The 23,076-nt window shown below is 43.8% G+C and overlaps 1 pseudogene; it reads left to right on the top strand.

Moving 5' to 3' along the window:
• Window positions 1–6,016: 6,016 nt before the first annotated feature.
• Window positions 6,017–6,285, top strand: LOC105807208 (annotated as a pseudogene).
• Window positions 6,286–23,076: the final 16,791 nt, after the last annotated feature.

Genomic DNA, 23,076 nt, shown 5'->3' on the forward strand with positions numbered 1-23,076 from the left:
TGTCTAATGTTTTTGGTGAATGAGAGTTGACACCTCCCCATCCCCAGCCACCTTCTAAGATTGCACAGGTAAAACAGTGGAAACCTAGTGTTCCAGTATTTATTCACTTGTTCACTAAAGATGTTATTGACTTCCCATTATTCAATTAGCACTGTGCTTTAAGCTATGGTGAATTTAAACAAGTATTAAGATATGTCTCTGCCCTTAAGAAGTTTACCATGTAGCAGAGAGCTAACCTATGCATGTAAAAAGAAGAATTCAAATGCAAAATAACAGTGAAAGGAGATTAATTCATAACATGCAAAAAGCAGACTAGGTAGTGTGTAGGGAATCAGAATAACAAGCCATCAGATTCAGGAAGGAGATGACCCAAAGGGAGAAAATAACCTGCCAGTCTCAGCGCAGTCTTATCCCACAACCAAATGCAAGTGGAAAATAAGCCCACACTTTGCTTCTCCTGAAGAAAGTGAAAGAATACAATGCAAAACCTACTGTTATAGTCCTTTAAATTCTTTTTTCTCTCTTTTAGTTGTCCTACATCTAGAGAGGCTAATTTTCTTAAACCCTAATTCTTCCCATAGCTGTCGGGAAGCCCCAAAGCTCCCCCTCTGACTTCTCTAGGCCTGTGTCTGCCAAAACATTCTCCTCATTCGGCAGCCCAAAGCCCAGGAAGGGAGCTATGGATGGTGGGATTCTCCTTAGAGGGGAGGGAAGGGAGGGAAGCTAGGCAGGCAAAAACAAAACACAAATTCTCCGTAGCAGTACAGAGTGGAACAGGAAAAAGGGATACAGTGACATGGACAAGCTTTGTCCCCATCACTAGTAAGAGCACCAGAGGGATGGGATCTGCCACCTGTAGAAGACACTTTGGACTATTTGACATCAGAAATGGTCAGGGAGCCAAGACACTGGCAGCAATGGGCTCTTAGAAGAACATCATGAAATGTTCATATTTAATCCAATTTGAACTGTGATTTAACCAAAGGATCCTAAATCTACTCATATTTTATTTAATGGGCTTAGGGATGTAAATCAAATCAATGCATATTCTATAACACATGCCATAAAATTGCAATCATGTACACAAGTGGCTGAGTTGAACAGAGGATCATTCGCTTCTGAATCCCCTGTCAATATGTGTTTGCTCCATATGCATTTGTTTTGGCTTCTGCCGACCTTTCTTTGCAACAAAGGAATGGCAGTCACTGATGTTTCAATAAGAAAAAGTTTGGAAAAAATGTATATATTTTAGCTTATTTACTTCTAAATTGGGGAAAGGCTCATCATTAGTTACTTCTGAGTTCATGAAACACTGAAAAAATGTGTGCACATTCCCCTAACAGAAGCAGAAAGAGATGGAATTGGAAATCTGGTCTAGCCATGTCAACCTGTTACAGCCAACTGTGGCCCAATTGACACAACTGATCTCTTGAAGGGGAAACATGGGAAAGGCAGTTGGGTGCTCTTCCTTGTTGCTAGAGGAGGCAAATAAAGATAAAAATTTGCATTTGCTTCCCCTCTTCCCTAAAACGCACTTTCCAAAAGAATCATTCACCACCCTAAACAATTATCACTACTGGCAGACAAAGTACCCCTGGAAGGATGGTGAATTGACATTCGGATTTTTATGTCAGTCTCCTGTGAACTTGGTTAGTATAAGTCAATTCTTATAAATCAGATAAAATATCATTTCTAAAGCTGCCAAACTAAAGGTCAGACTTTATGTTTGATCCATCCCCCAAAATGCCACCTCTTGAGACCTAGCGTGAACAGCCAGCTGACCAGCCACTGTGGCATCGCAACCTCTGCTCTCCCTGGTCTCACTCAGCACATGACTGGCAGGGATGGTCAGAGGATTTCAATCTCTAGCATAGTTCACAGCATATAGTAAGAATTCAATAACTTTTGTTTATAAATCATATTTTCTTCTGTTCATTCACAGGAGAGATGTCTGTGGTCAAGAAGTTGGAATTTGGAGGAGGAGGAGGCAGCGAACATGAGGAGTGGGGGGCGGGGAGGGAGGCGAAGCTGGGAATGCACAAGAGGGCAGCCTGTGGGGTGGAGAACATAGTGGAGGGGCATGTTGGGGTCACGGAGTGGAAATCAGGAGTAAAATGCCAGGCAGCGAAGTGCAGAGATAAGGTGTCCCACCTTGTCCACCCACCATGGCAGGAGACTGGGGGCACAGCTGAGGCCATCTGAGAATGGACGAGATGGGTGCTTCCTCCCTAACTTGTGCTTGCGCTAACCTGAACCCTCCTGTCTCTGCTAATCTCAGCCTGTTGCAGCACAGGGATGGAAGAAAGGCATGTGCTGGGTTTCTCTAAAGCTGCCTGTGGTTTCTCCACCAGGCAGGTTGGTGTCCTCCTGCCCATTCCGCAACCTGAAAGATGCTTGCTCCAGGCTGTCCCTGGGCATCTGTGGGGTATGGGGTAGGGTGCAATGGAAAGTCCACACATCAAATGTCTGAAGGTGTAAAAGTCATAAAATAAGCAATGTGCTGGGTCTAGCCCCTGTTCCCATCCAGCATCCTACAGCTGTCTCCCCAAGGATCACCCTTGCAACTGAGAGGCCGAATGAGCCAGCCCTGGGCCAGCCCTGCCTCCTGAGAGCCTGGTAGCTTGGACCTGGGATTCCTGGGGGATGACTAGACCCAAATCCATGATGGAAACTGACCTGGCCAAGCTCCCCAAGGAGCCTAGACAGGTAGGTTTCCTGCCCTCACACCTCGCTTTTCCAACTCATAATCTGCAGCAGTTTTAAAAGCCTTCCAAAACAATAGCACATGGGCAGAGGGAGGGGAGGGAGCACAGTTATCTGGGAACCTGGTTTGCTCAGGTCCTAGACATTCATGTTGGGTGTTGTCAGGTGGCCACCTGTAAGCAAGAGCCCAGGCTGTGATTTTTGCCCTCCCCTGAGCCCCCAACCTGTACTTACAGGCTCTCAGGCCCACATCCTTCTCTGGCCTGGGGGGACGAATGTGTGCATCCCACTCAGTTAACTCTTGTTCACTCTGTCGTTTACAAAACCCAAAAAAACTTTCTTATTAGACCACAAAGGCAGAAACGTTAGTGTTTCAGTGTTTGCGACATGCTGGCCCTTCTTAAGCAAGGCTCAGGGTGGGGGGCCCTGTTGCCCAGGCCTAGGGCTGTCCTGCCCACTCCAGTGTAGCTCATGGGAATCTCCAACTGTGAGCAGAGATTCTTGTGGGAAAGGAATCTGTGGCCAAGTAGGATCCAGGCTTATCATGGACCATGGGATAGATGAAAACTGAGAAATGGTGCCCCAACAAGGGTGGCGTGCTCCAGCCTGGAAGCCTGGGTTTCAGAAGCCCACTGAGGAAGACAGGCCGCTAAGCTGTGACTGTGGCTGGCCAGGATGGGATCAACAAATTAGAACCAATGTATCTTGAGCTCCAGCTCTAACATGCACTCCCAGCCCACCTAGGGCCCTCAGCCTCCGCTCCTGCCTGCCGGCTCTGCCCACCACTGCCAGGCACGTAACTCATAGAAGACCCAGAAGTGAAAGAAGTGGGCAGAGGGGCTATGTGGGCAAGGCCCATTTCAAATGCACCAATTATCTCTCCTCTGCACTCAGACAAAGAAGCTAATTCTCATCCTGATTACAGGTCATCCTGAATCATTAATGAACTGCTGGGGTTTCATAAATAGCTCCTGCATTTCTCTCTAGGAAGCCAAACTCCAGCAGTAACTCCAAGCATAGTGTACAGATTTGGGGATACAGACAACAGCAGAACCATCTGGGAGTTCGCCATCTGCTGTTCCCACCTGGGAGAGAAGTAGATACCCAGGAGGGAGCTCAGGACCAGGAGCCAGGAGACAGCACGTCTGTTACTGCTTTCCGTGTTGGAAAGATGGTGTTAACAATATTGGACCTGCCCCAGAACCTCTTAGTGTGGCTGTGGGGCTCAAATGAGCTGATATACAGGAAAGGGCCTGGAAAAGATGGTGGCCCAAGACACAGCCATTGTCACTCAGCTGCCCACAGGAGACACTGCTTCCTTGAGACTCATGACTTCCACCTCAAGTCCTCTTCCATGCCTCATCACTGTCACTTTTCATCCCTCCCCCATATCCATCAAGGCTTTTGGTTTCTGCTCGTCTTCCCTTTGTAGAAATAAACAAAGACCAACCAAATGAGAACAGCAAAGGCCATTTACTCTGAACTTGCTATAGCAAGGGAATCAGCCACTGTTGTTGTGCTTCAGCAGAGACTCAAGGGCAGGCAGAGGAGTGGGAAAGCCTTGTAACAGACAAAAGGGCAGGCTTGAGGGGTGCCCTGATGGGAGGCTGTTGGTGTGGGGAAGCTGTAGGCAGCTAACAAGAAGCGGTCACCCAATGCAATTGGTTAGAGTGCATATTCGGCTTTCTTTGGTTGGTCCTAAGTTGGAAATGAGGACAAAAATTAGGGAAGCTGTCAGTTATTAATCAAGCCCTGGATATTTGAGCTGATTGCTACAGAAGTTGTCATTTAGCTTCCTGGATTGTCACAGCTAGAGTGCCTCAAACTCCTTGGCTCAAGGATCCTCCTGCCTCAGCCTTCCCAGTAGCTGGGCACACAACCACCATGCCTAGCTAATTTTTTGTTTCTATTTTTAGTTGCTGGGCTAATTTTTCTATTTTTAGTAGAGACGGGGTCTTGCTCTTCCTTAGGCTGGGCTCGAACTCCTGATCTCAAGAGATCCTCTCGCCTCAGCCTCCCAGAGTGCTAGGATTACAGGTTTGGGTCATCACCACCAGCCAAATATTTTTTCTTAACATGAGAAAAGGATAGGAGCTAGTAGTTATCATCTCAAAATAGCCAATAAACATTTAAAAACCCAAATTAAAGACAATATACTATTTTATCTACAAAATTGACAAATGTTTTTAAAAATGCTCATATACCTTATAGCCAAGATTTAAAAACATAAGAATTCACATGTAGTGATGGCAAAATATCAATCACTACAATAATTTAGAAAAGCAGTTGGGCCATATATATCAAAGACTCTCCAAAATGGTTATGTCCTTTGACTCAGGAATTTTACTTTTAGACATTTATCCCCCCAAAATAATAGATACCAATATGAGACACATATATAATAGATTTAGATAGACATATAATACCAGTCATAAAAAGGAGGAAGAAGTGTATGCTCTAGCCCCAAAGGCTAATATGGTAACTGAATGATTTTAATTCTACTCCTGCCAACCACAAAAAGAATAATAATGCAATCTGTCACTAACTCTTGGAATGGGAAATGAAGAAGCCAATTTTTCAGAAGGGATTTTTTTTTCCCCTAGAACTAAACCCTAAAATAAAATAAACTCATTGTGTATTGCCTTAGTAGGTGACACTGTGGGACATTTTAGTCAATAACCTCAATATTTTCATAGCAAATATGATCCTCACACTCTCTTAAGGACTAAGTTAATCACATATATAGCTTTGTTGTGCTCTCATGTAATATACGGACAGATCTTATAATTCACCAAAGAGGATATAGATAACATGTCTCTAAAATAATCTTGACTAAATGTCATTTTTCTCTGCTTAGCTTTTGAAAGAAGTGAAATAATTTACAATTCAAAGTTGATATCCAACTGGAAAATTTTCAGAGCAGTTATCATCAATTTTATCACTCAGCCACAGGAAAAGTCCAGTACTGTTTTTGTGGTACAACTGATTCTGAGCAGCATAACTTCCTTACGTGCCGACCAGAGCGAATTAGCTGCAAAATGCACAGCCAGGCACCTGCAAAACTTGACCTGCTACAAGGAGTTACTTAAATTCTGGTGACTGTCTATAGGGAAGGTAGCAATTAACAGCTGAGGCATTCTTTCTGGCAGAAGTCAGATAGTAGGAACAATTGCTAATAAAGACCCCTGTGATAGATATTATTAAAAACTATCATAAGCATATAGAGGCATACCTGTGTGATTCGCTTTAGCAAAAGGTCACGTATTCCAGTCAGAAAAAGTGGCCTCCCCACAGCAGACATCAGGGCTCCAAGATGGCGTCAGTCGTACCAGTGAAGGAGAAGAAACTCATGGAAGTCCAACTAGGGGAGCTGCCACGCTGGATTTTGATGCGAGATGTCATCCCTAAAGACATTGCTGGAGGCTTTCAAAGAGGTTACTGCTGGTATTACAACAAGCACATCAACATTGAAGGGGAGCCTCGCTGGGGTTTCTATGGTGCTGGCAGCTCACGTGCTTTTCAACTACTGCCTTTCTTACAAGCAGCTCAAACACGAGCGAGCGGAGACGCAAGTACCACTGAAGAGGGGTCCCCGTGGGGGGCTCACTCCACACTCCTGACCTTGACCTCCTTGGCCCAGCACCCTCTGTGAGGAAGGAACTAGATCATTGCTGAATCCTTTCATATCCTAGTGAGAATTAACCTCCAGATAAAAGATGACTGGTAAAAAAAAAGTGGCCTCCCGTTAAAGAAACATAAGGAATAGGTTAGATAAAACATATTCCTCTTTTATAACCCTTAGGACTGTTGTCTGATCTCACCACCTCTTTCTGTCTCCCGTAAATTTTGAAAGAGAATCAAAAGAAGGATATCGAAAGGCTTTAAGAGTTAGGGATCTCTATTGAACCTTGTTAAGACCAACAATAAGGATTTTCCAATAAGTGACCAGGTGCAACCTGATTGGCAGGGCAATGGCATTCTCCTGTGTTTGCAGTGGGAGTGGCCACCCTCAAAGGCAATTGCTTGCTTTCTTTCTTTCTCTCTTAACAGGGTCTCACTCTGTTGCCCAGGCTGGAATGCAACCTGGGCACTCACAGCTCACTGCAACCTCAAACTCCTGGGCTCAAGCAATCCTACTGCCTCACCCCTCAACTTTACCCACCCCCCAGCCCCGAGTAGCTGGGACTGCAGGCTTGCACCACCATTACACTACAGGCTAATTTTTTTTTTTTTTTTTTGGTAGAGAAGGGGTCTCACTATGTTGCTCAGGCCGGTCTCAAACTCCTATCCTCAAGCAATCCTCCACCTCAGCCTCCCAAAGTGCTAGGATTACTGGCATGAGCCACCATGGTCAGCCCAGCTGAAAGCTTTCTTAGTCACATAAGGAAACTGCAGATAGAGCCCCTGCTTGTGCTTGGAATGGGAGGAACATGACAAGGTTAGAGGGACCTTCAGTCTGAGGCAGCTTCGAATGCCGCTCAGCATGCCAGTCTTTGGGGTATTGCTTTCTGAGCCCCAGTATAGCTTATACATATTATTCAACAGTATGCAGCAATTGTTTTCAAATGAAACAAAAAAATGTCTTTAGAGAGAAATATTTTTTATCACTGACATTTTTAGAATTGCCAGTGCATGGCCAGTTTTTATTATAATTTCTTAATTCTTTACAGACAATGCACCTAATTATTGCCTATACCCAGAGCAGACCACTTTGACTGCCTCACTCCTTAACTGGCATACAGTTAAGTAGGTGATTGCCCTTATTCTTGGGTATGCTGAAGTGTTTGTCAACATTGTACCCCTGGCTGACAGACAAAATGGACTCTCTGTGGCTGAGATGAGATCTTTAAGAAAAAATTAAGAAGCCATAGCAAGGAGAAGGGTCTACTATAAGGTTTTGTGGACAGAAAACCAGATTGTGCTACAAATTTTAAAGAGGGTTATTGTGAGCCAATACGAGCGATTGCAACCTGGAGCTTCACAATACCAAGAGTTCCTGAGAAAGTGTGCCCGAGCTGGCCAAGCTACAGTTTGGTTTTCTACATTCATGGACACAGAAATTACAGGTAAAATCATAAATCCATAGGTAGAAGGTATACATTTGTTACTGAACCCACAAAGGTGTTTAGCCTAGGTCCTGTCGTTTGCCACACAAAGAGCCAATTATTGAGACAAGTAGGATTGCCAAGGAAGAAAGGAATTTTAAATGCAAAAGATATCTGTCAGGAGAACAGGAAAAAATCTCAAATTCATCTTCCTGATCGACTAAGGACAAGGGCTTTTACGGTGGGTTGTGGAATGCAGGTCCAGTTGCATGGGGTTTGAAGTTATAGGGTCTTCAGGTGGTCTGATTCCAGAGTCAGCTATTGGTGATGGATGGTGAGTCCTATGGAGAGCCTAGTTAAGCCTGGTTATTAGGCTTGACTGTTAAAGTCTGAGGGAACAAAAAATAACTTAGGAAGGGTGTCATTTTGCAAGGCTGATTACACATTTGTTCAGCCCGAAAAGGCAGAACATCTCGAAGAGGGGGCTTACAAGTCAGAGGTGGGTTTCAGGGATCCTTTAGTTGGCAATTGGTTGAAAGAGTTAAGCTTTATCTAAATACTTGGAGACAGTAGAAAAGAATGCTTGAGTTAAGATAGGGGAGAGTTAAGATAAGAGGGGCCAGGCAGGGTGGGTCACACCTGTAATCTTAGCACTCTGGGAGGCTGAGGCAGGAGGATCGCTTGAGCTCAGGAGTTCAAGACCAGCCTGAGCAAGAGTGAGACCCTGTCTTTACTAAAAATAGAAAAATTAGCCGGGCATGGTGGCGCACAGCTGTAGTCCTAGCTACTTGGGAGGCTGAGACAGGAGGATCACTTGAGCCCAGGAGTTTGAGATTGCTGTGAGCTAGGCTGACACCACGACACACTAGCCCAGGTGACAGAGTGAGACTCTGTCTCAAAAAGTAAGCCACATTATACCAGGTTAATAAAAAACCCTTTTTCTCCATCTTCAGAGCCAGCAAGAGTTGGTCAAGTTCTTCTCACATTGCATCAATTTGACTCTCTTCTTCTGCATCCCTCTTTGACTTTTAATGTAATGACCCTGTGATTACCTGGGGACCACCCAGATAATATAGGATAATCTCCCTTGGTGCTTCCAAATGAAACTTCATGCCTGGGTCTGATATTAGGAACAGGGAACGGAAGAAGAGAAGTTGTAGGTGCAATATTTTAGATGTGCATCTGTGGCCCAGTGCCCAAACCTCATCCTCTCCAAAGTCTACATGTAGTAAGTTGAGAGTCTACCAAGTGAGACAGTCCCATTACTTACAGATAACCATCAGTCACCTCTATGTCACTATGGACCAGATTGGATTGGGAGAGTTTATTTGTCAGGAAGTCAGTTTCCTCTCTAAAGTGGAGAAACACACACACACACACACACACACACACACACACCCCTCTCAGCCTTGTCTTGGTTTCCTTCCACCTCCTTTCTAACCCAGACTTCTTTTGATGTGACATTTTGGGAAATCCACCCATTTACCTTTTTATTTGCTTTACTACAGGGACAATATTTCCCAAATTCTTAAGGTCTTATTTAAGTCACAGTAATAAGACAAAGTTTTAGAAACATTTTATTCTCTTCCCATTAAACACTTCCCTTTAAAAGGGGAACTTTCTAGCAATAAAGACGTATTAGGAGCCAAGTCTCCCTTCTAAATGATGTGTGCAGGAGGCTGGCAAGCTGGGTCAATTATTAGCCCTATTGTTCTGCCACAATCAGCTGTCCATGCTGGCCATTTGGGTGGAGTGTCTTCACAGAACAAATGGCTGTCTTTTACGTGTTCTACTCCTTATCTTCCAGTTGAAGGATATAATCAGCACTAAGCAATAGTGACCTTTCCAGTCTCAGGCCTCCCTCACCCCCAGAGCTGGGAGCTGGGACCCCACCTCTGGCTCTTTGAGTTTACCCATGACTTCCATCGGTCCTGGATGACATGGACCAGCCAGTTCACCCCAATTCTAACCCGTGTCCTTATCCACCCCATCTTATTTGCCCTGGACTGGTTTCCACTCCCCTTGCTCATTAGCTCACTCACCCCTGGGTCTCCAGGAGAGGAAAGAAATCTGCCTGGCACAACCTCCTTCCCTCTACAACATGCTATGATTCGGGGGGCCTTGGAGTCCCCAGACCTGGGTCCCAAAGCTCTAACACTTATTAGTTGCTTCACTAGTTGTGTAATAATAACACTGTCATTGTCGAGTTATTGTGAGGATTAAGTTAGTTAACACACGTAAAGCATGTAAAATAGTGCTATTCAAGGTGTATTTGATGGGCCAGTGCAGCCCACAAATTGTTTGCTACCAATCTGCAACTAGATAGATATAAAAGTCTGGCTGAATAGAGTGTTTAGAAACTCATCAATCAAATCTTCATCGAATTGATAAGTTTACGAATCAAGAAGAAAGGTCAGTTGGGACATTAAAAGCTTTAAATGTTGATATATACAGCACTTATTCAAAGTGTACATAAAGGCCCTTAATATGAGGAATCAATATGTCATTCATAACTTTTTGTCAAGTTATGATTGTGAAATAATATATAAAAGTTATTAGTATAATAATGATTCCCTATATTAATCACTTATACATATATTTTCAGTGGACAATACATACAAATTTTATAGTTTTTTATTTTTTCCTATGTCATTTTTTTTTTTTTAGACAAGGTCTTGCTCTGTTGCCCAGGCTAGAGTGGCATCATCATAGCTCACTGCAACCTCAAACGCCTGGGCTAGAGCGATCCTCCTCCCTCAGCCTCCTGAATAGCTGGAGTACCCCACTACACCCGGCTATTTTTAAAATTTTTTGTAGAGATGGGGGTCTCACTTTGGCCCAGGCTGGTCTTGAACTCCTGGGCTCAATCGATCCTCCCACTGTGGCCTTCCAAAGTGTTAGGATTACAGGCATTAGCCACTGCTCCTGGCTTCCTATATCATTTTATAGGAATTCATTTTTATTATATTCTACAAAAATATTGATCTGTGACAAGTTGGAAATTAAAGAAGAAAAACTAGTCACTTCCCACAGAGTGTTTGAGAAACACTTAGAACTCAGCCTGGCACATCGTATTGTAAAGCACATTAAAAAATGCCAGATACGTAGGAAGTGTTCACGGAACATTAACTATTATTACTTTCACCTGATAGATGAAGACTCTTAGGTGGAGAGAAGCTCAGGAACTTCCCCAGTGTCCCAGGTCCACTGAGGCATACCACACAGGACCTGCAACTACCTGCCTGTCTACCTGGGGGGAAACGACAGAAGGAGTTGTCTCTACCGGGACAAGATGGCTCTACAGAAAATCCAACGTGACAATAAGCAGAAGCCAAAGACAAATGGGCATCTCAGCATGTCCTCAAGGTGCCGATGGTGCCACCGGGAGCAGAGATGAAATGGAATTGCCCAGAAAACACCTTTGGGACCATTGCCCGAAGCAATAGTAACAGCCCCAAGTAACCACCCAGACGTTGGCTTAGTAGGCCAGCAAGGCACCTAGAAACCCAGCAGAAAAGAAACATCCAGAAACCAGGAGATCCACTGGGCAGCACGAGGTCTCGGGGGATCCATGGGGAGCCAACTTTCCTCCAAAGCCACGAGATCAAGTGAGTTACATCCTTCCCCAATCTGACACAATCTTAGAGAGAGAAACATAGGAAGAGAGGATAGTTGAGGTACTAAACATTTTTAAGTAACAAACTGAACCCCACTTAAAGGGAATAAGCTTTCGACTGGATTGAATATGTATTTAATTTTCTCCCAGTATCAGGCGAGGAGACTAAGGAGAGGGTTGACGAGAAAGTTCCAATTACTGAGAAAAAAAATCTCACTGCACCTCTGAATTGTGATATGAGTCGAGTTTTCCTGTCTTGCTGCAAGGACATCCAGAGAAAGCTAGAGAATGAATTAAGGAACCTGTGAATCTCGTGCGCAATGATCCGTTTCCAGCTCCTTCCCTACAAGCCCCTGTGGGAGCCAAGCACGAGCAGTGTCGATATCCCCGCTTCCCAGCCCATCAGCCAGACTTTGGACAAGGGGAGTTAAGTGCCACAGCCCACAGCGGAGCATGTAGGTGGACTCAGAATCCCTGGAGAGCGTGACACCGCAGGGACGGTGCCCGCAACAGCTGGGGAACCACCAGGCAGGTGGGCAGGGCTTCTTCCCCGACTAACGAGGCCTTTCCTGGAAGCAGCACGTCTCTGCCTACAACGTTAATGGGAAAGGAGGGGAAATGCAAGCATTTTCTTCCGTGAAGGACGGATCTTGTTTTATGTCTTTTTGTTTGCTTGTTTGATTGTAAAGTTTTTAATCTTTTAAAGTCAAACATTTTAGTATTACAGGTTATATATCTGAATATTTGAAAGAGAAATGCGATACCAGGTTTATTATTTATACCTATAAAATAAATGAAAGCATTTCTAAAACCCAATGAATTCCTTAACAATTTTAAAAGTAAGAGGCATTCACGACTAAGGTTTCCATATGTTGTACATAGTGGTTACATAACTGTATAGGTTTGTCAAAACTCATTAAACTATGTGTCCAAAAATCCTGAATATTCAGCATATAAATTAGGCTTCAATGTAAAAAATGTTAAATCCCAAAAGCAATTTTAAGGAAATACATGGATATTATAATACAGATTTTTTGGAAATAATTTCAAACTTACAGAAAAGTCCAAGAACCCAACAAAAACCAACGGGGGGAACCAAACAAAAAAAAAAAACCCCCGGGTAAGCCGAACGGATCACAGCTAGTGCGGGAACTGCCAGACCAAACCGCATGACATCGACGACACCTCAGCTCACCTCACCTCGTGGTCTCCAGGGACATGGGGGCCGGCGGGAGCCCTTGTATGACTGTGGGGACCGTAGCAAGGCTTCCGTGGAAGCCTACCGTGGCTGAAGCATTAGCCGGACAGCCGTCGACCTCTGTGTCCCACCCTCCCTTCTTCAAAGGACAAAGTGCCCTCAAAGGGAATTATTTTTTTTTACGCACTTAATCTTAGCAGATGACTTCAGATGTTTTTAAAAAATATATTAAGATGACTTTTCACTGTAGTATTTAAATATCTGCTACAGGTTTCCAGATGGGCTTATATTAACAAAACTTTTATATTCTAGTTGTTTTTGTACTTTTTTTGCATACAAGTCGAACGTTTGTGCTTTCCGGGCCTGCGGTCCAAGTCTCAGCACAGGTTTTAGAGGAAAGAGTCATGTTTGAACCAGGAAGCCGGGCGAGTCTCCTGCCGCTGGTGGAAGAGCCAGGACTGTCTCCCCGCACTCCCAGCGTGCAGAGACTGCCTCCCGGCGGCCTGGACGGGATGTTTCCAAGCTCTTGTTCTGACGACTCAACAGGCGCACATTGAAGTGTATGAATATTTTTTAAAAAGGTTTCACAGTAAGGTAGCCTTCCCCTCTGCTTTCTTGAAAGCGTACTGACCCTGTGGCCCGGGAGCACAGGCTGGGCATACATTTATTTTCCATAGGCTTCTGGGCACCTTGAAGCATCAGGGCGGGTAATGAAACCAGACGTGGGTAGAGAAAGCATTGCTTACCTACCCTGCCAGGGCAGGGTTTCCCGAAACTGGGTTAATTCTTTATTGAAATGTGAACACTGAATTTATTTTAAAAAAATAATAAAAATCAAAAACACATACAAAAAAATCAAAAAAAAAGAAAAGAAATAACCACAGAAAACAAATTACATGTTTATAGGTCTTGGAGTGAAGTGGCTGCATTATTTTGGGGTTTTTTGTTTTTGTAGAAGAGATTTGAGATGGTACTCTGTCCTAATCAAAAATAAAGTTTTGTAGTGGGACCAGAAATTACTTATCCGACACCCCTGACCCCATCCCTACCACACACCCCAGATTCTGCTGGGCTGAAAGTTCCAGACCTGCTGTCAAGGCCTCCTATTTTGTCCGACCACTCGGTGTCCTTCCTGTGAAGACACAGCCATGAACTGGAGTGTGAGCCTACAAGCCCAGGACCCCCACCCCATCCACCACTGCCCGCCTCAGAGAAAGGCGTCCAGGTGTGCAGGGAGTGGGCAGGGCCCAGCAGCCCCCAGGGATCAAGGATAAGGCCGAAGTTTTCACCTCGACTGTGATGGCAGGAGGAGTGGGTGGCTTCCTCCTCCCTCCCTAAACACACACTGTCCCTTCAGTCCAGAGGGCCGGGGCTCAGGAGCTCAGGGGGCTGGGGTCTCCGGCTCACCCTGGTCCCAGGTAAATGTGAATGGAGACAGGTGCGAGAGCCTGTCCTAGTCCTTGATTCACCCCCACCCCAGGCATCATGACGGTGCTAGTAAGAAAGTCCTCCCCCCACCCCAGGCCAGCCTGGTCAGCGGTCAGCCAATTGGAGGAGGATCCGACGGGAGTGTGTAAATGTGAGATAAAATGTCTTGATTGTACCTGTTTGTGGTTCAGCTTTGTATTTAAGCAAACAAACAAAAAAATAAACTTGAAAATTATTTGTCATTATAAAAATGAAACAAGAAAAATTAAAATATTTATTGCCAGGCAAGGCCAAAAAAAAGGAAATTCAAAAAAATAAACAAAATGAAAAAAAATTTAAAAAATCAAAAAGAAAAAAGTTCCAAGAATAGTACAAGGAACGTTTTTTCCCTAAACCTATTTGAGAGTAAAATGCCTATTTTGTTCAGTCTCACCTAGATTAAGTATCCAATTATTTGTACCTAATTATTCAGCAAAGGAGAGGGGAATAGGAGGGGCCAGGGGAGAGGTGTCAGGGCCGGTTCCTTTCTGGAGAGTCTAAGTGAATCCATTTTCTTGCCTTTTCTAGCTTCTAGAGGCCACCTGTGTTCGTTAGCTTGTGGCCTTTTTCTCCATTTTCAAAGCCGGCAATAATGGATCTAGTCCTTCTCACATCACATCACGCTGATCTCACTCTTCAATCCGAGATAATGCTTCCATTTCGAGGTTGTTAAATTAATCACATCCGCAAAGTCCCTTTTGCCATGTAAGGTAACATATGCATGAATTCCAGGCATTAGGATGTGAACATCTTTGGGGAATCATTATTCTTCCTGTCTCAGGAAGGCAGGCAGGCAGGGAGGGAGGAAGGGAGGGAAAGTTTACCTAAATTCTAATGCGCGGGTTTTTAGGGTCTTTCTGAGTCATCCCAGAGCATAGCTAGAATTAGTTCTCTTCTACCTTGAGGTTCTAGCATTAGAGGAGGCTTAGCTACAGCTTCTTTTCCTATCCGTATTCATCAATGGTTCTGTTGTTATTCTGAAGGACTGGCAGAATGTCCAGTCAATGATTGTTACTGCTTCTGGTCTAGTTTTAGACATTAGCCCTCAGGTTTTAGTATCTGGTCACACTTGTCTAATAGCGAGATTGTGTGGGTGGGGATGGGGCAGGAAATGAGGCTTGAGAATGAGGGGAGGCGCTAGCATTGCAGTCAAGAATTGGGCGCTGAACTCAGACCACCTTGTTTGAATTCCAGCCCTGTCTGTTGCTGAGCTTAAGCTCTCTGTGCCTCAGATTCTACACTTCTAAAATGGGCACATACCTACCTCACAGTGTTATTGTTGTTTCTGTGAGTATGGTGTATAATGATGACAGCGGGTATTTACTGAGCACTGGCTAATATTACTATTATTTTACTCTGGGTGACAATCAGCTCCCCAGGGAAAGAGGGCTCTGAATGGGCACTTCCTCATCCAACGAAAACAGCCCCTTCTCTGGGTATTGCAGGGTGTCCCTGACGTTGCACTCCTCCCAATCGGATTGAAATCAGAGAACCAGGGACAGTGACCAGATCCCTGACTGGAGGGGAGGTTATGGACCTGAAAAGCGGTTTGGATTTCTGCTTCTAATGCTGTCTATGAGGCCTGCAGGGCCTACCAGGGGCAAATCAAGGCTACGGGGCCTGGGACTGAGGTGATTTGGGGCAATCTCTTTAAGGAAACAATACATGGTGGAAAATGAAGTACTATTCCTGGTCATCTAGTAGTTAGGAAAGGAAAAACAGAAAATTACAAAAAATAATAAAATAAAATGAGGTGCTAACACATGAACATATGGCTGGGATGCTCCCAGAGAAACAGCCCTGAGGTTTAATTCTCCTTAGCTGCAGAGTCAACCTCCTCTGGCCCACTTCCAAGGTCCCTGTGAGGAGCTAAGTCTCCTCTCTGTACAGAGCCTCAGAGATTCCATCCGCCACGGGACGGGTCCCTGCTAGACTGTGGGCCTCTGGGCCGGACAGCACCCGGAGTGGTTTGCCTGCCCTCTTGGGAAGACTCAAGGTGGTAGGCGCAGGGTGGCCTCTGTCCTTAAAAGAAGGCATCCTGAGGGCCGCCCGGCCTATTGGACGAAGGTTCCCCAGGTAGGGAGGCTGATGACCACGACGTGGATGTGATGGAATACGCACTTTGTCCCTCTGTCATCTTGGGCAAGCCAACCTCTTTGACCTTCAGCTTTTCTAAACAGGGCTGATAATAATGATGCCTTCCTCTCAGGGATGTTGCCAGGAACCAGCACAAGTATGAAACTCTAAAGCCCTCAAGTTGTTCTATTTCACTGGCCTCAGCACGCCCAGTCTGCACGTGAGACCTGCTGGTGGGCAGCCGGGCAGCGGGAACGAGGACCTCACCCCCTTCCCCACAGGCCCCGCAGCATCTCTGCAGGCTCAGCCCCCACAGCTGCACAGCCCTGGAATTTCGGACCATCTGCATGCAACACTTTGATTACTCCAACTTGTCTGCATTCTTCATGAGCCAGATACAGATTTGTTACAATCTTTCTTACACAATTAAATTATCCTCATCATGATTATGGTGGAAGAGTAATCACAACTTGAGGAACTGGGACTGTCCGAGCAGAGTTTGAAGGGTGGCCCTGCACCAGCACCAACTGGGGCGAGTGCCCAAAGCACAGACTCCCTACCGCCACCCCAGGCCGACCAAATCAGAGGCCTTGCAGACTCCACAAGCCTAGATTTTCTGGTGCACATTAAAGTATGAGAAACACGGGTGTCAAAACATTACCTAGTGGGAAAAGTTGATGGAGTATTTTCCTTGAAAGAGAATGAATTTTAAATTTCAAAAAATAAATGCCAATTAGAGGCTAAGGCCCACTAGGAGGGAAAACAAGCCCTATTTCCAGTTCTGCTATCAAAGACAATGATTTAGTGGCCTAGGTAAGAAGCTGTGTGCTGATTGTAACCATCAGCCAAGAGAAATGAGCACTAATAACTGCTAGGAAATGTTAGGCATATGAAATTCAAATGTACTAATAAAAGTAAAATGCTTTCACTTCAGCATTTGTAGACTAGCATGCGGGTAGCAGACATTACTCCAAATCAACCGAGACTGGAGTAAATAATACACAGGTGAACAGCACCCTACTATATTAATTAATTAACTTTAAGTTTTTAAATTAATATTCCCTTGAAAGATATCTGTATTTCCCACACAGAACAGTAGTTCTCTAGTTTTGGCGAGTGGAAGAAATCACTTAAGGAGCTTGTTAAAATATATACATTCTAGACTACCTCTTCATCTATTTGTTAGACCAAGGATCAACCTAGGATTTTAATGAGAGCTCCAGATGATTTAGAAATGGTGTTGGAAGGGCCAACCTTTGAGAAACACACACTTAGGAAGAGACTGATAGACTTCTGTCCAACCACTTTCCCCTCCCACCCCCCAAAAAATCTCTTTAAGACACCTTATTTAACCAACCTTTCCACTTAGCTGCACATTAAATAAATACTCAATGACTAATTTAACATAACATACCCATTTCCAGAACTACAAATACAATAACAATTTTTACTTCCAAGAATTGTATTTTTTGGAAAATAATTATTATAAGAAAAACTTTAATGGCAAATTAACACATGGTGTTTCTCTGGTCTCACAATATGTGGGTCCACACATGCAAATCAAATGCATCAAGTGGTGTATTAAATTTCAGTCTCCTGGATATCTGCGTATGGGACAACATAATAAAAGTGGACATGAACATGTGTCATGCCTTTTGGTCATTCAGCACTTTCCGAGCTCTGCTTCCGTATTTGGGAAATTTCCCCCCTTATGCATGCTACTCCTCAAGATACCAGAGCACAAGGAACATGATTTTCTCTGGGAAGGAGGCACCATGAGGATCCAGCCAGGTAAGAGAGGCAGGTGGGTCATGGTGGAAAGAAGCCAGCTTTCAGAGGCAGCCTTGGAAGAGACGCAAGGGCACAGAGAGTTGTCAAATGCCAATAGAGAGGATCGTTGGTCTTTGGCAAGCACCATTTGAATGGTGTGATGGCAGCTAAAGTCAGAATACCCAGGGGCACAGAATACAGTGGAATAGAAAATATGTTGGTACTTTTAGGTTGAGAGGTAGAAGGCAATTAGGGGAGAAGTTGATGCTGTAAAGGGGAAAACTGTTGGATCAAGGCACTGGAGCAGATGAGAATAATAGCATTACTTTTCTTATACTACATATAAAGCCCATTGACTCCTGGTAGTAATTCCATGAAAGAGATATTATCTGCATTACATGGATAAGAAAAGAGGCTCAGTGCCAAGTGCACTGGTACACACGTGTAATCCCAGCTACCTGGGAGGCTGAGGCAGGATTGCTTGAGCCCAGAAGATTGAAATAAACTGGGGAAACATAGTGAGACCCTGTATCTTTAAATAAATAACTAAAGATAATATAAAATACGGAAAAGAGGCTCAGAGAAATTAAGCAGTTTTGCCTAAGATTATCCAACTGGTAAGGGATAGAGTTAGGATATCAACCCAAGTGTCTTCTCCAGAGCTCATAACTTCGCCTCTATACCAGGAGACCAAGAGCTCCAGTAGAATGATTGGACTTAAAAGGAGCTGGAAGAAGACCTCATTAACTAGAGGAAAGGAGGGAAGCACCAATATAGGTTTCTAGATTTAAAGAAGTAGGAGGAGAACCAGTAGTCTATTTGCTGAGAGTACAGGGGTAGACGAAAGGTGAAGTGACATTTGAAAATGGAAAGTTATGTGTTTTCTATAGGCTCTTAGAGATTCAATCTGGGAGAGACGTAGGGGATTTGAAAAAAGTAGTGACAGTTACTGAGGGACTTAAGGGACTGGACAAAGAAACTACACGTGGGGATAAATTATGGTGCAGCTGAGGTTGGAGATTGTGAATTGGACGTGGCTCCAATTCTTACAGTTCTATACCTTTTTCTCTGACAGTGCTCAGTCTCTCAACTGTAGAATTGGGAGAAAGGTTGAGTATTTGTCCAAGACTCAAGCAGGACAAGGGTGCATGGAAATGGAGAGTGCTGGTTAAAGAATTTGCAAGTGACTGGCCATGGAAATCAAGGCTTAGTGAGGAAGAGAAGCAGGAGGGGCCCAGAGGCAGGAAATGCTCAGGGGTGGGGCTGGGGGATAAAGAACTTGAAATATTAGACTTTTGTGAGATCCAAAACAGGCAGAAATGATAGAGGACTTTCAATCCTGTTAGTTCGAAAATGGTCTCAAAACAAAGACAGAAACTATCCACTTTTGATGAAACTAAATGTATGAGTTAGGGATTGCTTTGGTTACAATGTACCAGACACCTGACTATAGTAGTTTAACCAAATGTGGTTTTATTTCTCTCACATGAAAAACTTAGGAATTAGGAATTAGGAAGTTTAGGTAGGCTCAGCAGGTTCACTACATCATTGATGATTCATGCTCCTTCTGTCATCCCATTCTCTGCTATTAACAAGTGGCTTTCATTCTCATGGTCACTTCGTGGTTTCCAGATGGCTGCCAGACTGCCTTCCAAGCAGAAAGAGAAAGAAAGAGTCAACAAGGGAAGGAGAAGGGCAAAAGTTTCTTCCCCTTCTTCCCTTCAGCAAGCTTTCCAAGAAGCTCTACCCAGGGACTTCCATTCTTATCTCACTGGCCAACCTATCTCTTGGGTGTTCCTAGGGCACATTTTCTTTCTCAATAAAATCCGAGTTCGGGAAGTAAAAACTTGGTTGAGCCATAAGCAGTCTAACATTCCAGGAGACATTTGTAACCCTAAATTGTAACATTTGAAGATGGAAAGTGAATGAGGCATCGGCAAATGATGCACAAGAGAAGGAAGGTCAGATTTAAGTGCCAGCAAAGGGGAGGAGTGGTACAATTAGCAAGGCTATGTGCCCTGAAGGCATGCTTACAATAGGAAATACAAGACCAAAATATAAACAAACTTAAAGGAAGTAGAGATAATACCATGCACATGCTGTATAATATTATACTTCAGTATGATTAAAATGCATAATCCTGAGATAAGAAAAAAATTATCCAATCCAAGCAACAAGAACAGGATGCTTTAATATAAATAAGAACTTGAAAACTAAAAAAAACAAAAACAAAAACAAAATACAGCTGAAATTCTTAAAAAAACACAATAGAACAAATGGGAAGAGAAAATTAAGAAAATCTCCCTTAAAATAGAACATCTAAATAACAGAAGGCCCATAAAGGACAGAAGAAGGTAGGGAGGAAACCATCGAAGACTTAATACAAAAGACATTCCTCAGAACTGAAGGAGGCAAGTCTCCAGAATGAAAAGACTGCTCACCACGACAGAAGGCAAAAGACTCACACAGTCATGAAATTTCAGAACATTAAGGCCAAAGAGAAGAGATTTAAACCGTTTAGAAAAAAAAAAAGACAGATGACATACAAAGGAGGGGAATTCGTCACTAGAAAGCGGAGGGAAATGGAAGCAATACCTCCCAAATTCTGAGAAAAAAATTATTTTCCACTAAGAATTCTCTACCTAATGAGTCATATTCAGACATGCTAAGTGTCAAAAAACTTACGCCATGCATCCTTCTTTGAGAAGCAGCTGGAGAGTCTTGTCCATCAACCAACCTAAAGTAGTCACAATCAAAAAAAGGAAAGACATGGGATCTAGGAAAGAGGACCAAACACAGGTGAGCTGAGTGTTGACACAGGTGAGCTGAGGACTGCCGCGAGTTCAGATTGAAGTGGGAGACTGGAGGAGTCTAGAAGCCATTTGTCTGGGAAGGAAAATGAAACCAGTAAATTGTCAGGTTTGCTTGCTGGGCAAACTGTAACAAAAGGCATAAAACAAAGCTGTTCAACTCAGATAGTCGAAGAAAACATTTTAAAAGAAAGAGAATTATTAACACCAATAACACATACAAAAAGTTGGACTACAGAAAATGTAATCATAGTGTTATTGAAACTGCAATGGGCTCTCAGCCTGGGTCCAGTTCCTCGTCACACACAGATCCAATTACTGAGACAAGGAGGATTGCCAAGGAAGAAAGGAATTTTTAATACAAAAGACTTGTCTTCTCTGGAGAACGGTAGAGGCCACCTCAAATCCCTCTCCGCCCCAAAAGAGATCAAGGGCTTTTTAAGGAGGGGCCATGTGCCTTGGGGCAGGTTGAAGGGGATAGTGACTCTTGGCTTCAGGAGGTCTGCCCTGGGGCTTTCAAACTCTCAATTCCTTTGTCTTGCAGAAAATCCATCATTTCTGGAAAACAACTCAAAATGTCAAGTAGTTAGTTAAAGCAGAGAATTATAGAAAACACATAGGGGTCATTGAAATTTGTTCCTGGAGCCAGTCACAATAGAATACTAATTGGCTTATGAGAGTATATATATATATATATGGACATAACAAAGACACCTAATACCAATTTAACAAAAAGTTGAAATATGACATTAGAAGGATGGAGGGAGGAAATGAAGAGGTATGAAATAAATTCCTCATTTTCTGAAACAGGAGGTCAATAGAGGGGTTCTGGAAGGGATGAATCAGGGCTGGGCATGATGGCTCATTCACGTAATCCAAGCACTTTGGGAGGCCAGGGTAGGAGGATTGCGTAAGGCCAGGAATTTGGGATTACAATGAGCTATGATCAGGCCACTGCACTACAGCCTCGGCGACAGAATCACACCCGTCTCAAAATAACGAAATAATTAATTAATTAAATAAAAGTGATGAATTGGCTGATCGTGGTGGCTTACACCTGTAATCCCAGCACTTTGGGAGGCCGAGGCAGGAGGCTGGCTTGAGGACAAAAGTTCAAGACCGGCCTGGGGCAACATAGCCAGGACCCATCTCTCCAACTGCACCTCCCTCCCGCCCCGGCAAAAAAACAAAAACAAAAACAAAAAAAAACGTAGCTGGGCATGGTAATGCACGCCCATAGTCCTAGCTACTTGGGAGGCTGAGGTGGGAGGATTGCTTGAGCCCAGGAATTGGAGGCTATAGTGAGCTATAGTTGGGCCACTGCATTCGACCTGACAGAGCAAGACCGTCTCTACAAAAAAAACAATAAAATAAAAAATAAATAGAAGTTATGAATCAAGAGATAGCAATAGTACTTAGAAATAGGAAGAGAGCAATACTCCAGTATGTCTAAAAGTGGTTGCCTTGGCAAGTGGAAGTCAGGTGCGGGACAAAAGGACAAGAGGTTGGTCTCCTTATGAGTCTTTTATCACTATTTGAATTTTTTAAGGCAGAAGAGAATAAGGGTAGAATGGAAAATGAGAGCCTTCTACTCAAAGTGAGTAGACACGAAGTCTACTCAGCATCAGCTGGGAGCTTGTTAATTGCAGTATCTCCAACTCAGCCCAGACCTCCAGAATAAGTCTGTATTTTAACGCCATCTCTTGGTGATGATGAGAGGCACTTAACTAGTAGTTAGGGTGCAGGAGGCCTGAAGAGATGCAGGTGTCCATCGCTGTAGTAAAGGTGAAGAAGTGAAGCAAGATTGAGGGGCACACAAGGTTATCAGAGGGTTCAAGTCTGAATTCAGCCCAACATTCGAGGTAACTTCACCCTTTTCACTTGCCTACAACTTCCTAACATCACTGCTCTAAACTCCTGACAAATCATAATCTTCCTGTTTCCCAAATTTCCTGCCCTGGTCATCACTTCCTTCACCATTTGGTTTGAGTTTTACCTCTTTCCTTCACAAAATCTGTCTTTACAAATTTTGTCTCACAGCAGTTGCACACGTGTCGTTATTTTCCCAAATTGTTCCTGTATATTGATTACTAAGACCATATAATAGGCTAGATGCTCAGTAAGTTTACCAATTGTGTTCTTTCAGATCTTCAAGTTATGTGCCAGAACAGATGCATAGAACAGTAAATAGCAGTCTCTGCCCTCCAGTAAAGAGAAGAAAACAAAACACTAGACACAAGAGCTTTGGTGGGGCAAACCCCACAATTCTAAGAGCTCTTTCATGATTCCACTAGAAATGAGGACTAAGCTAAGTAGGTGTTAAAGAGAAATCTTTGATTCCCAGTCCTGCCACCCTGTTTTCATTATACTTTTATATCCCAAGTTTCCAAA

The sequence above is a fragment of the Propithecus coquereli genome, unplaced genomic scaffold (genome assembly GCF_000956105.1).
Source record: "Propithecus coquereli isolate 6110/MARCELLA unplaced genomic scaffold, Pcoq_1.0 Scaffold154, whole genome shotgun sequence".
In the NCBI taxonomy this organism is placed as follows: domain Eukaryota; kingdom Metazoa; phylum Chordata; class Mammalia; order Primates; family Indriidae; genus Propithecus; species Propithecus coquereli.